Source organism: Galleria mellonella, unplaced genomic scaffold, assembly GCF_026898425.1.
Source record: "Galleria mellonella isolate WM207_F2 unplaced genomic scaffold, CSIRO_AGI_GalMel_v1 utg96, whole genome shotgun sequence".
Taxonomy (NCBI): domain Eukaryota; kingdom Metazoa; phylum Arthropoda; class Insecta; order Lepidoptera; family Pyralidae; genus Galleria; species Galleria mellonella.
Window position 1 is genome coordinate 930360 of NW_026442179.1, and position 13730 is coordinate 944089.

Sequence of the window (13730 nt, forward strand, 5' to 3'; positions counted from 1 at the left end):
TAATATTAGAAATCAATATAAATATTTTAATAATTGGTATAATATTACCTCAATTTTTAAATAAGGAACATGGTTGTCCTCCTTTCTCCCATTTACCGTTTCCAACAGGTACCGTTCCCATCATTTGTTTCTATATTTACTGTTTACGCATATTATGAAATACAATAGATATAATAAATAAATAAAAAAATATAATTTTATTTATTTATTTATTAATATTTTTTTTCGTGGAAAATCAAAAAAATTTCAATTAGAAAAAATATACCTATTTTATTTAAATAAACAAATTAAGAAGTACTCTTATGTTGACGCCAATACTAGAGATAGTACGAGTATAAGGTCTTACCGATATCACTTTGCTTCAAGAGTAAGACCACAAATAGCTTGTATCTGAAATCGAGAGTACTGTAGCGACTGAATTAACCTAATTTAACCTTAGTAACGAGAGAACGTAGTGACTATTATATCGTCTGTGGTAGAGAGGTTATGCTTTTACATATATAGCTCTAGTGTGTTTTGACTTTGTAATTTTAGAATGTAGCTCTTGGAAAAACGACCCATTTCCAAGAGCTCAGTGACTATTGCTAGTAAACTTAAAATTCCATTAATGACGCATGAAGCATTGATATACAAAAAAGCTTTCTTTTACCACACAGATGGTAAACAAGCATACAGCCCGTCCGATGGTAAACGATCGCTGTAACTAAAGCTAAGGTTGCAATTAATTAAAAATAAATTTAAAAGTTGTCGTACGAAAAGGTAAAAGTGGAGTCAATTACTTACTGTAAATAAAAAAATCATGTCTTGCTACTATATTTTTTAAAGATGATAATGGTATGGTAATTCCGCCTGCGCTATCGGTATACACTAGCGGGGCACCAGTGAGGGATGAATGGTGAGGATGAAAAGGCAGGTCAGTTAGTCCATCGTGACGAATTCAACGATAGTCACGATGATTTCCAGGGGAAACCGCGTGGAGGTCGACCTGATGATTGATAGCAATAGGAACTAACCTTCCCATTACTAACAATCCATTCCCCTCTATAACTATTTCGACATGTTTGTCAACGAATATCTTTAGATGGTTAAAAATTACTACAAAATTTTATTAAATGTGTTCAATTTTCCGTGTCATTTTTAGCCATGATTTGTGTACCTCAAGTTTGTTTATATCAATACTTAATTAGCAAATTAAGTCTGCCATATACTTAAAGTTATTTTTTTAATATCTTAACGGGTACGATCCTGATATTACAGATTTCATGTAGGTAAATACTTAGATGGGGAAAAGGGTTTGTTGTAGGAGTCTAACAGCCCTATTGCCAACGATATACCCTTCAGCTTTTTCGACACATTATATATTGCGGAACTTTAACCCATTATATTTAGATGCTCACGCAGACGGTCGATTGGAAGATGATTGGGGTTGCCCAATCGAAGGCCGACCACTCTATTATTTCAGTAGCAGTCTCAGGCCGTCGATCTTACTTTATGTCCCGTAATTTGCACTCTATCTCCTAATATATATACTTAATATGCCCAATAGAGCAGACATCCCGCCTCCTATATCAAATGGCACGGACTTGATGCTTAAACAAATGCACCTCCACTATAAAAAAAAAAAACAGATTGATCTCCACGCGGTTCCCCCTGGCAACCACAGACAATATAATACTATACTAGTAACCGTAGTAGTAAAAAAAATATTATTATTATAGTTAATTCTTACAAAATTCGTCATGATGGGCCAATTAAACTGATTTCATCCTCATCTGGTGCCCCGCCAGCGTATACTGATGGCACAGGTAAAATTACCATTCCATTTTCACCCACAAAAAAGTATTTAGCTACTACCAGGTAATTGGATACTCATGTATGATACCTCGGTGTTTAGTAGTCGTAAATTCGCTATCTTTTAGATATCAGCATGAATCTCTCCAAACTAAGACTCTTCAAAAAATAGCAACGTGCATATTGTATTTATTTATTTTCTAATTGCTTTGGTAACAGATAAAGTAGGTAGTAAATTTTGTTCTCATTGAAAATATTTTTAGCAGTTAATGTTATTTTAATTATCAGTTGGATAGCATTTTTGGGTTAGGTATTTTTTAAAGCAATTAATTAACGTTATCGATAAGGAGCGCTGTTTTTTCTGTGAAATAAAGTGTAAGCATAGCCATAACTAGGAGAGGGGGGGGGGCATTGAGCGGCAATGCCTTACCTTAACAGGCCCTACCTTAAAATGAAAGGGCTCAAGAAAATTAGATTCGCTTTTGCGAAGTCACTTAATTATTGGCTTCTACTCTACCAAAAAATTATTTTGCCCTAATTTAAAATTGGGTCTAACTACGGCCCTAAGTGTGTTATTGTTTACAAATATTTCGAGATATCTAACTGTTTGACAACAAGGTTTATTTGTTTATTTGTGCAGAGAAGTTTAGCCTTTCTCAATTAGCTCGAATTAGTAAACTAAATGACCACGAACCCGAAGAGCGAGTTCCGATAGCATACGACGCATTTCGTAGTGTTGACAGGAGGATCGTCCACCAAGATAGTTAGATAAGAGAAACCGTGAACGCAGAAAATATATACTTCCTATCCATTTCTGGTTTAAAATTAACACGTACTAAACGATGTGGTATGTAGCCCGCAGTGAACATTAGTCAGAGCAGTGATCTTGACAATTTTAATCAGAAGCTTGCGCAGTAGTGGCGGCGATCTGGTGGAATACGTAAGCCAGTGTGGCGGCAACTCCATTCGAGTTTCCACGTGTTTCTCGACTCATTTAGTGGCTATGACATTTTGAAGCGATGTTTTCGCGCCGATCAGTTATAGTTGTTTATGTTCAATGATTTTTTAATGTGTTTCAGTTGGACATTGTACATCGATAACAAGGAGTTTGTGTGAAGTGAGTTTAGTGGATACTGTTTTCTGCTAGTTTATGACATTAACGGATTAATTTAATCGCTTGAACGCTTGAAAATAATTATTTATTTTTAATTACGGTAAGTGATATTAAAAAGTGTTAAAAACTTATTATAATTAAATTGAATATTTAAATAATTGCGGGAGTCGTTTTAAAACAGATGTTTGATGCCACGGGCGGCTATTTAATAAGTCGGTAATAATTAAAAGGCGATTAAGTTGAAATTAAATACTTAAAAAGCCATAAAGCTTCCGATCTTTCTTACTGCATCTTTATTAGGAATATAAAATTGTGGACCAAGCGACGTTTAGTAACAGAGGAGTGAACCCTTAAAGATCTTTTATTTTCATGAATTCAGCTGGATCTTTTGTCTCCAAAACTCTGTATAAAGAATAATATAATCTAGATACTGTAAGGAAATGTAATTCAATGCATTTACTAAAATTCTTACTTTATTTTTCAATTAAAAAGAGACTTTAAAAAGTAAAACGATATCTATAATCAATTGTGTTATTTTCTGTATATGTTACACGATATCATGATTGATTCTAAACGGATTTTGATATTTTTTGAAAATCTATTTTATTTCTCTCATACTAATGGTGTCAGGATTAAAAATTTTAAATCAGCTGTTTTGAGAAACTAATTTTTAAACTATATTAATGAAAATATATATTATGTTTGGACTAAAGTTAAATATTATTCGTAATATTATTTTTCACACAATATACTTTAAAGTTATAGTCAAATTTCTTCTTATTCTTATTATTAATTAAGATACTTTAAAATAGATAAGTATGTAGGTCCTACTGTGTACTAACTTTTAAAGCTAACGTAGATTTTTCTTAAAGTGAGCCTTTTAACATAAATAAAGGGCTTGAGCCTTAATTTAGAATTCCCCGTACCTATTATCCGAAACAGACAATGAACATCTGGAACTGTTTGCTACTCAGACCAGAGCAGATCGTGTAGACACAAGTGGTGGGTATTTCCTGTAAATCATTGGCATGAAACATAAAGGGAAGTAATTTGCTTTAAATACATACCAGTATGTTATATACTAGAGATTCGTTCTGGCTTCGCACGTTAGGGAGATAGAAAGTAATATCTGTATTTTAAATCAGGCAATTTTTTTATCTTTATTATTTTTTTAATAATATAATATATAGCTTGTGTTACTTGCTAATAAATATAGCTTTTTATAGTAAAATAAAAAATAAAATCGATTGAATTCACACATTACATACAGATATAAAAAATCAGGATGAAATGACGTTGATGATGATTAAAAATCAAATATATCCTCTACATATAATACTATTATAGATTAGTTTCTACCCGCGACTTCGTTCATGTGATCGTTACATATTGATTGACCGTAAAAGTAGCTATACTATTCTCGAACCCAAATATTACATATGTGATTCGTTTATGCGTTAAGGCGCCAATAGATAATAAACAAACAAATTTGTTTTCACATTTGTAATTTTATCTATTAAGAATTAAAGACTGTATTTGGCATATTTAACATCTAATTGTTTTTTTTTTTTACGATAAAAATATCGAACCCTGATTTTTTCAAAGTAAACAACTGTGTTATTTATAATTGGGTTCTTTTTTTATTATGGCTAATAAAAAAATATTACGAAATAATTTAATAAACACAGAAAACAAATTCAGGCTAATGTGTAAATCTATCTTAAGATAAATGGACCAATAATTGAATCTGAGATTTCGATAAAATTATGCCAAATACTACGATAAGAACAATGATTTACTCCAACATGAATTATATATTTCTTTTTATTATTTAATAAATAAAATGTACTTAATAATAATATGACAGTAGATAAGTAGGTACTGTACTCGTAATGTATTGAAAATGCCGTTGAAATAAAAAAAAACTAAGATTCACATTCGTATTTAAAAACAACATTTAAAAAACTATCACAAAATAATAATAAAAATAGTTTCAATAGAACAAAGTATAATTAGAGCCAAAAATTATCTTTTCACCGTGCGGACATAGAATGGATCACCTCTTCCCTTCCCATGGGTGTCGTAAAAGAACTTATAAATCGCTTAAGGGAACTTAATAGTCGAAGGATGGGCAGCAGTGTCCCTCTTAAAACATCACCAAAGCCTAAATGCGATTACCAACTCGCCTGCCAAACGTGACAACTACTGGCAAAACCTCACTACAAGTAGAGGCCTATGTTCAGCAGTGGACAGCTAACGGCTATTTCGACGACTATTATCTTTTTACGAAATTTGTAAGAAAATTTTGGCTCTTACAAATGTTAATGTGGAATGCTTAAAAATATGTGTGTTTAATCGATACTTTTTACTGTCAATGCTTTTTAATGTCTGATAGAGTATCTTATTGACTTTTTATATCAATGTACATTTTAATATTCTACCATAAATATAAGTGTTTGTATACATGCATATGCAAATCATTGAAGGGTCATGCCAAAACTTTGACCAATTATCTTTGTATGCGTGCCAAGGCAATGTCACAAAAGTATTATTCATATGATGTCACTCAATTCTTAAGCCATTTTCATCACACTAATCGAAATTAAATTATGATAAAAAATAATATAAAATGTAGTGATAATAAAAAACTTATTTGACTATAGTTTTGGTTCGATTTTTAACTAATTTTAAAAAGGAATATATTCTTTGTTTGACAGTATATATTTTTTTTTTTATTTATGTCCACCGATATATCCGTCAATTATGAACCGAGTTTAATTTTTTTTTATTCGAAACACTGTACTCCTGAGGTTGTCCTATTGTCCCCAAGCTAGGATATGATGACGAAATCTCAGAGGACAAGGGCAACCCTCAAAATTTATAAGCACGTATAATGTGTTTCATATATATTATATTTAAGAGCTACGCTCTTGTTGGTGGAGCTCTACGATTTTCAGCGAGTCTCTTCACCTCTTGGTAAGACACGATACGATACGATATATATGTACATATATATATTACACATATGAAGTACAAAATGTGTATTTACAAAAAGAAAAAAAGAAACTATATTATTAGTCAGTAATATAACCTATATATTATCTTCATAATTTCCAATGAAAATTAAAAACATTAACCCAAAGTTTTAAAAAAATATCTAATAAAATTAATATAAAATACTCGAGACCGTTCCTTATCATAGTCTATTGAAGAGCCTATGTTTTTTTTTATGGGTGAAAATGGAATGGTATCCCCGCCTGCGCTAACGGGATACGCTGGCGGAGCACCAGTGAAGGGTGATAGATGAGAATGAAAACAGGCGAGTTAGCCCATCATGATGAATTCATCAGGAATTAACCATGATAGTTTCCAGGGAGAACCGCGAGGAGGTCGGCATGGTTGGGTATATTGCTAGCAATGGGATACTCTGTCTCCATCACTAATAATCCCCCCCCTCCCCCCCGCCTATGTTTAGCAGTAGACAGTTAACAGTTGATATATGTAATATGATGATCATAAACACTATTTTTTTTTTCTAAACACACCCATGCGTAGTCGGGTAAGATTGTAGTATTAAACAAAATTAATAGTGTATGTATATCAGATGTGTTGAACCGCCAGTCCTAGATTGTATTGAAATTGATATAGTTGGAAATGGTTCTAGTATGCTTTATGTAATAGAGATGTCTAATAGGATAAATGATTCCTATATATTTGCGGTACCTTAGCCGCAGTAAATTGGACTAGATATAGCTATTACGAATATATACGTACTAGTAATATGACTAATATTGTTAAGCATAACTAATTTACTTACCTACATACCGAAGTTCGTATTGACATGCAATTTGCTAGTAAGACCAAGATAAATACACGTAACGAACGTTTGTACAAGTAAAACCACAATGCATTCTGGAGTAAATGCTTGCTGGTTGTTGATGTTTGAAAATCTACTACAAATACCGTGATATGTCATTAAAAGTTACTACGTAGTAAAATCCATTTATTCACACTTGGAAAGGCAAAGGAACTAAATCATACAGCCTGATCTTCAGTAGAAAGTTTGTGATCCCATGTTTTAACGAGGCAAAGTTTCCATATCATTGGCATATCATATCATGTATGAAAAAATTCTTTTGTTTATTATTCTTAAAAAAAAATTCCTTTGGTTAATTTAATTAAAAAATATTCGCATGTTTTTTATTAAAAACAATATCTAGGTAATTGTTTTTTATTAAAACTTTTTCGTGCAGAGTATTTTAATTACAATGTACAAGCGTTGATGTCCAACTAGCTTTTGTGATACACGATGGTTTTTTGTAAAATAATAACACTATTATATAAAAATGCACACATTCATTATCATGAGCAAAATTATTATTATTAAATTATGACTTTGCTCATTAGACTTTGATTTCTTATTCATAAAAACGTTTAACCTGTCATAAATATATTTTAGTAAATGAACAGTTTTGTTTATTTTTTTTTTTGCATAAATTTCCAATTTGAAAGAAGGTCACAAAACAGTGTAATAGTTAAAATATGTTTGTTGGTTTTATTTTTTATGACTAAGGGGGTTAAAACGAAGCTAACTAACTATAATTACAGTTACTTATGAAATTTTAGTATAGTTTAGTATTTTAGTAACTACAAAAACTAGTGTAAGTGTCACCCTCTGGTGTTAAAGAGTTTCGAGATCACTATCGTTATACACGAAGTCCTGTAATGTCACCTACCGGACGTTGGATTTACACGCTCCCCGAAACATTTACGTATTTTTAGTAGATATTTAAATTATTATTTATTTATTATAACTGTTATAACATTGTAGCTTATACTACAAGAATACGTATAATTATGCTGTAGTATGTTTGTAATACAAAAGACTAATAATATCCGCGCATACTCGTACACTAAGTTACAAAAGAAATACATCGTCTAATAACATATACGGATACGCAATGTAGGATTCCGTAGCCAAATAAAATGATTTACAACTGTAATGTTTGCAAGATACAGCTATCTTAATTTAATTGCGATTTTCTACCTCTTAAGAAAGCCACTTTAAGACTTTCCGGCTGCATGCTGTAATCAAAATGTCATAAAGTGCCTCAAAGAGGACTTAATTTTATGAGTATTTAAGAAGTCAACATTTTCTGTACGTCAACATATTTATGAAAAACATTTATGTATTCAGTTCTTCTTAGGTAGTACATTTATTTTGTGCCATCGTTTAATATTTCATTATTTTTTTGACATTTGAACTCAACAATTTGTCTTTAATATTATATTGTACATACCGTGGTAGAATGTGGAATAATAGACTTGTAAAAAGTATTTTTATCGAATATATGTATCCATATTTGTGCGATAAGTAATTACTTATCGCACAAATATGGATACATATATTCGATAAATTCAAATTTGTATCTGAATAAAGGGCGAAGTTTTGTAAAGCTATTATAACCAAATGTCGAGTCCAAATGTCCAAATGTCAGCAAGCATAAAAAATAAGGACAATTTGGAGTCCTTTGAATACGGAATCCAAGCAGTCTTTCTTCCTAAGCTTTAATGGAATCGGCACATTAATGATGTAGAAAAAATCGAAAAAACCAATGTTTGTTTTTATTCGACAATCGGCTGGCATCATTGTAGTTACGACCTTGTGGTCGCGGCCAGTCTCTAGATATTATGTCACAGTGACGGAGTGACTCACTCGAGTCCATAAATAGTAATCCAATGCTCCACTGATTAGAAGGCTGTCTGTGCAATGCTAATTTGGTAGAAACGCTTATGATCTGACGTCCATTGCATGCGCATCTGGTCTAACATTATTATCAAACTTTAAAAATGGAGGTGTTTTTTCAATTTAGCTATTATTGTCTTTCAGTTTGTATGCCAATTTCGAATACTTTTTTGTGGGATTTTCTTTCCTATTGATCTAATACTATTGTGTCATGATTAAAACTAGTTTCAAATGTTATATATCAGATAGATAAACTGAAATAGTATGTATATTATTAATATTATTGATTCTTTATTTGAAATCTCCTTTCAAAATAGATTTATTAACAATACAATACGTTAATAACTACATCACCGTCATAGGTCTACGTATATCATCACATCTGTGTCAAAATTTGAACTACTTACGACTTATTTTACTATACTGTTACCTTAGATAGATAGTGTCTTCATAGAAATGCTTCGAGAAAAACAGGCCAAACTTTTTCATACAATTTTGCGTGATAAATAGTTATAAGTGATTCTTTTGTAACTTCTATATTTATGTTTGTATACATTTTATACGTCAGTATATAGAACGCTGAATAAAAACAAGTCAGCTAATTTGACAATTAGCTGACAAAAAGTTGGCCCGTTTTTGAGGCTCGATGCTCTATCTACATATATGATCTAAGGTCCAGTGTCCAAGACCAAATCCAAAATCACAATGAAACTACAATCACAGTACTGCTGAGTACTTACTACATTTCTAAGTCTAAGCAAAAACGCCTTTAAAAGACAGCGTAAACTCTATTGTCTAGGATTTTATTCAATTTATTTGCCGCCAGTTATAATAAGCGGTGGAATCACAAAAACACAATAACAAATTAAATATTCTTATCTAATTTTAGGTTTTATTCTTAGAAAATAATGATAAATTGTGAATACATGTAGACAATTATCTGTATACTTAATTAGTATCAATATTTGTCTTTAAATTTCTTATTTAAATTTTAGTATCTACGTCAAAAAGATATGCGACAACGTACATACTTAATGACTAATAAATAATTAGGTAAACACGTTTGCCAGGTAAAATAGGTAAACGAGCGTAATATACAGCGTGTGAACGAATATAAGGAGCTGAGTTCCGGTAAAAAAAAAACTTATAAAATTGAACAAATTTCCGAAAGGAAAATCTAACAATCAATATAGATGTTTATTTACGTGACCGCGTGGTATGTTTTGAACAAAAAGTTCAAAGAATAAGTACGTAAGTACCTATAGGTATTGTCATATTTGAACATCACTATATGATATATTCATTATTACACCTTGTTTATAGATTTTCATATTCTTATAATTAGACGGTCATTAAATTATACAAAACTAGAAAAAATTTGATAATTTTAATTCATCTCCTTAGTATGTCGTTCCAAAAACTAGATGACGCATTACATCGTTTATCACAGATTTTATGGAACAAAATATAAAATATACTTATCTATTTGAATCACTATGTCATCATAGGTAATTCATAATCTTATAAGTTAGTTAGTTCTATGAATAATTACTTCCTTTTCTATTCATAAAAATGTCTAACTTATAAGTGCCTCTTATAAGACAGGTTTTGCAGTTCGTTTTATAAAAAATACAAAGAGTGTTACTGTTAAAAAAGGAGAATTATTGTGTTTCTATTTTTGTGTGTGGCAACATTATTCTATTTCCCGCGTTTTTACTGCTTCTGTTTTTGTACCTATTGTTTATTGTGTGTATAAGCTGACAACGTATTGGAAATAAATTATAAAAGAAGGTTAATTATATTATTCCTAACAATTATTATGTTTAAAAAAGGCCAGCAACGCATTGGCGACTCTCCTGGTGTCGTTAGTGGTCATGGGCTGTGGTGTACACTGACCCTCAGATGAACTGCATGTTCTTTAGTCAACCTCTCAAATAAAAAAAAAAAAACATTCACAATCTTTACAGTATGAATAACTTAGTCATGTTCTTATGTTTTTATGCAATTATAACTTTAAGTGTGAATTATTCTTCAAACAAAATATTTATTAATAGCTAAAAAGATATTTATTTTCTGACGTACTCATATTTTTCCGTGTATATTCTAACTAGACGTGGTTACACTACTCGTGATTAATGGAAATGAATGCCACTATTTGATCGTGTAATGGGCACTTAACAAACTTACTACATGGGTACTTACTCCACCAAAACTTTTTCTTAGACTTCCTGCACGACATTGTTGTGGAAAAAAGTTTATACAATTGACAAAAAAGGAATTACGCCCGTAATGGTATCTTCGATTTGGTTTGCCGAGGAAGGGGAATTATGTTGTTACGTTAATGGCGGTCTATTGATAGGCCTGGACAATGGGCAATTAATAGCTCACATGGTGATGATGACAAAATGGTTAAAAAAGTGGTATTTATTCATTTAAATCTATGTTTAACAAGTACTAAATGTGAAATTTTGAAATAAACGTTGGATATTATTTGAAGAGTCTCTCCGGAACGCTCAATAAGGAATCGTTTTTTTATTTTACAAAATTATTAGTATTATTATACAAAGCTTACGATATTTTGTAGACAAAAATATTTATGGAACTACTATTTATGTTTATATTTTGTCAGTTGTCTTTTTGATAATTTCGAAATAATATGTAACTCTATATGTATTTCAATAAAGAAGAAATTAACTTTATATTATACAATACAATAGAATGTTTTTAATAGAAACAACAATAATAAAAAAATACTACATCTGTCTACCATATCAACGAGAAAATGTATAAACAAAAAATCGAGAGGCTGAATTAAATTTATAAATAGTACTGTCAGTCAGAGTTAGAAATCTAAATAGACAAAGTTATTTGTTCATTTGTGAATTTAATATATAAGAAAGATTCTAATGTCGCGTTTATAATGTCTACCTAATATTTATAAGCTAAATTTAAGAAACAACCACATCAAAAACAATAATAACTTTGCTGCGAACTAAAATTACTTTTTGGGTTCAGTAACAAAAGACAAAAAGTTGACAAACGTAGCAAACGTAGCCGGTATTAATCTCATCAAGTGTCTGCCTTTCAGAAAATTCTACTAACGGGTGCACGAATAGCAACTAAACGCTGAATTACTATTAGATAGGAATGTAATTCAGACGGACAACAAGCACAATAAATAACTTCCAGGCCAGTAACAGCGGCCGAAGTTAATCAGAGATAAAATCCGACTAGTACAATGGTTGAGAAAAGAATGGGCGGCTATTCATGAGTACATACAGGGCAGTAATTATTGTACCAGACTTTTTAAATGAGGTAGGTAACATAGTGAAGAGTTCTCAGTTTTTTCCACTACTACCTCTAATCGATAAATATCTCAGTAAATTAATTTTGTTCTATTTCTCAGTTATTCCTAATATTTTTTCCAAATTTCTTAAGATATTATAATTCGATTATTAAATTCAAGATAACATAATCCTTCTAAACAAACATCCTATTATCCTATTAATATGAAATAATACTAAAATGTACAATCAAAAGCTAAAGAGCACCACTGAAAATAGACCGCATTCAACCAAATTATGTTTCTAACCAGACAGAGACATCTGTTGTTAAATATGTTTAAACATTCTTAGATATTTTATACTCGTAAAAATATAACGACTAGAACTATAGACATACAGTTTCTTACTTCTGTATCTATAATATTTTGTTTTTTACTCCTACCTATCCATATCTATTTTCATAGGTTATTCAAAATCTAGAAGTATTAGAAACAAGTCAAACAATCCCAAAGATATGAGTAAAAGCAATATGAATAGTTACATCTAAATAGGTAATTAAAACTTGTATAGTCTTCGGACTTTTTTTGTCCATCAATGATGTATCTAATTAAACGTCTACAAATTTTTACAATTTATACTATTTATATACATAGATAATATCTATAATATATAAACTTGCATAATGGAAAACATAACCTAATATCTCTATAACAGTACGTAAAAAGTATAAGAATTTGTGTATATTTTCGTTGATTAGAGAAGGACGGTAGACGTTCGAGCTATTTACGGTACGACTGTAATGTTAGACAGGTAGTATATAGAGAGGCGCCCGCCGTTTCATGTACAGCATGTGGCAATAAAACAGAATTACTACACGCTCTAAACGTCCTCACGTATTTACTCTTCTGACTTTTTAATCTTATGTTGATTTTATAATGTCTCATTTTCATATCTGTCGACTTTCTTATATTATATATCACCTAGTATGTTAGAATTCAACTTTGACTAATTAAAACTAAATATTTACCATTAAATGATTGTACTAATAATAATACTTAAAAAAAAACTAATTACACACTGCCGAACATAGGTTTCCCTTTTAGGGATTTTGCCAATAGTTGTCACGCTTGGCAAGCGGATTGGCAACCATTTAAATTTGTTACGATTTGCTGCTGCCCATTCCTCGAATATTAAGTTCCATTAATCGGCTTTTACGACACTCTCGCTTGATTACATACTTGATTACTATAATCAAAATCTTGTCAAAGTCTACTAAATATTTTTAGTGTTATTAAAGCTTTAACTTTGCCCGTATAAACTATTAAATAAAAGGCAATAATTAATATAATTGCCATTAATATATTGACCTTTTCTCCAATTTACACGTCATTATTTTACTCCACGGTTTTGTTGAAAAAGCAGTTTCAGTTGATTTTACTTGCAAGAAACTTGATATTGCTCTTTTAAAATAAGTATAAATAATATAAAAAGTATCCTTTACATTCTCTAGGATATGGCCTTCCTATGTCTAACATTAAAATTAATACGGAAATTGAACCCCACCCCTCCCTATAAAGTGTATTGCTAATAATGGGTTCCCTTTCCTCACCTTCATATTAACCGTTAACTGTCCACTGCTGAACATAGGTCTCTGCGTATTGGGAGGTTTTGCCAGTAGTTATCATGCTTGGCAAGCGGGCTGGCAACCGCAGTTAGGCTTTGGTAATGTTTTAAGAGCCCCCACAATAAAGAGGACTAGTGGGGATAACTAGTCACCTTTATATAATAACAATAC

The 13730-nt window shown here is 31.0% G+C and overlaps 1 protein-coding gene across 4 annotated transcripts in view; it reads left to right on the forward strand.

The window, feature by feature from the left end:
* The first annotated feature begins 2723 nt into the window (after window positions 1–2723).
* The window catches only part of LOC113509169 (CD151 antigen), a 240211-nt gene continuing 229204 nt past the window's right edge, over window positions 2724–13730 (forward strand). For 3 of the 4 annotated variants that reach the window (XM_052902805.1, XM_052902807.1, XM_052902809.1), the window contains exon 1: window positions 2724–3005. The gene's annotated coding sequence lies outside the window, so the exon portion shown is untranslated. The remainder of the gene's footprint in view (window positions 3006–13730) is intronic. The other variant, XM_052902804.1, reaches the window with a different exon arrangement.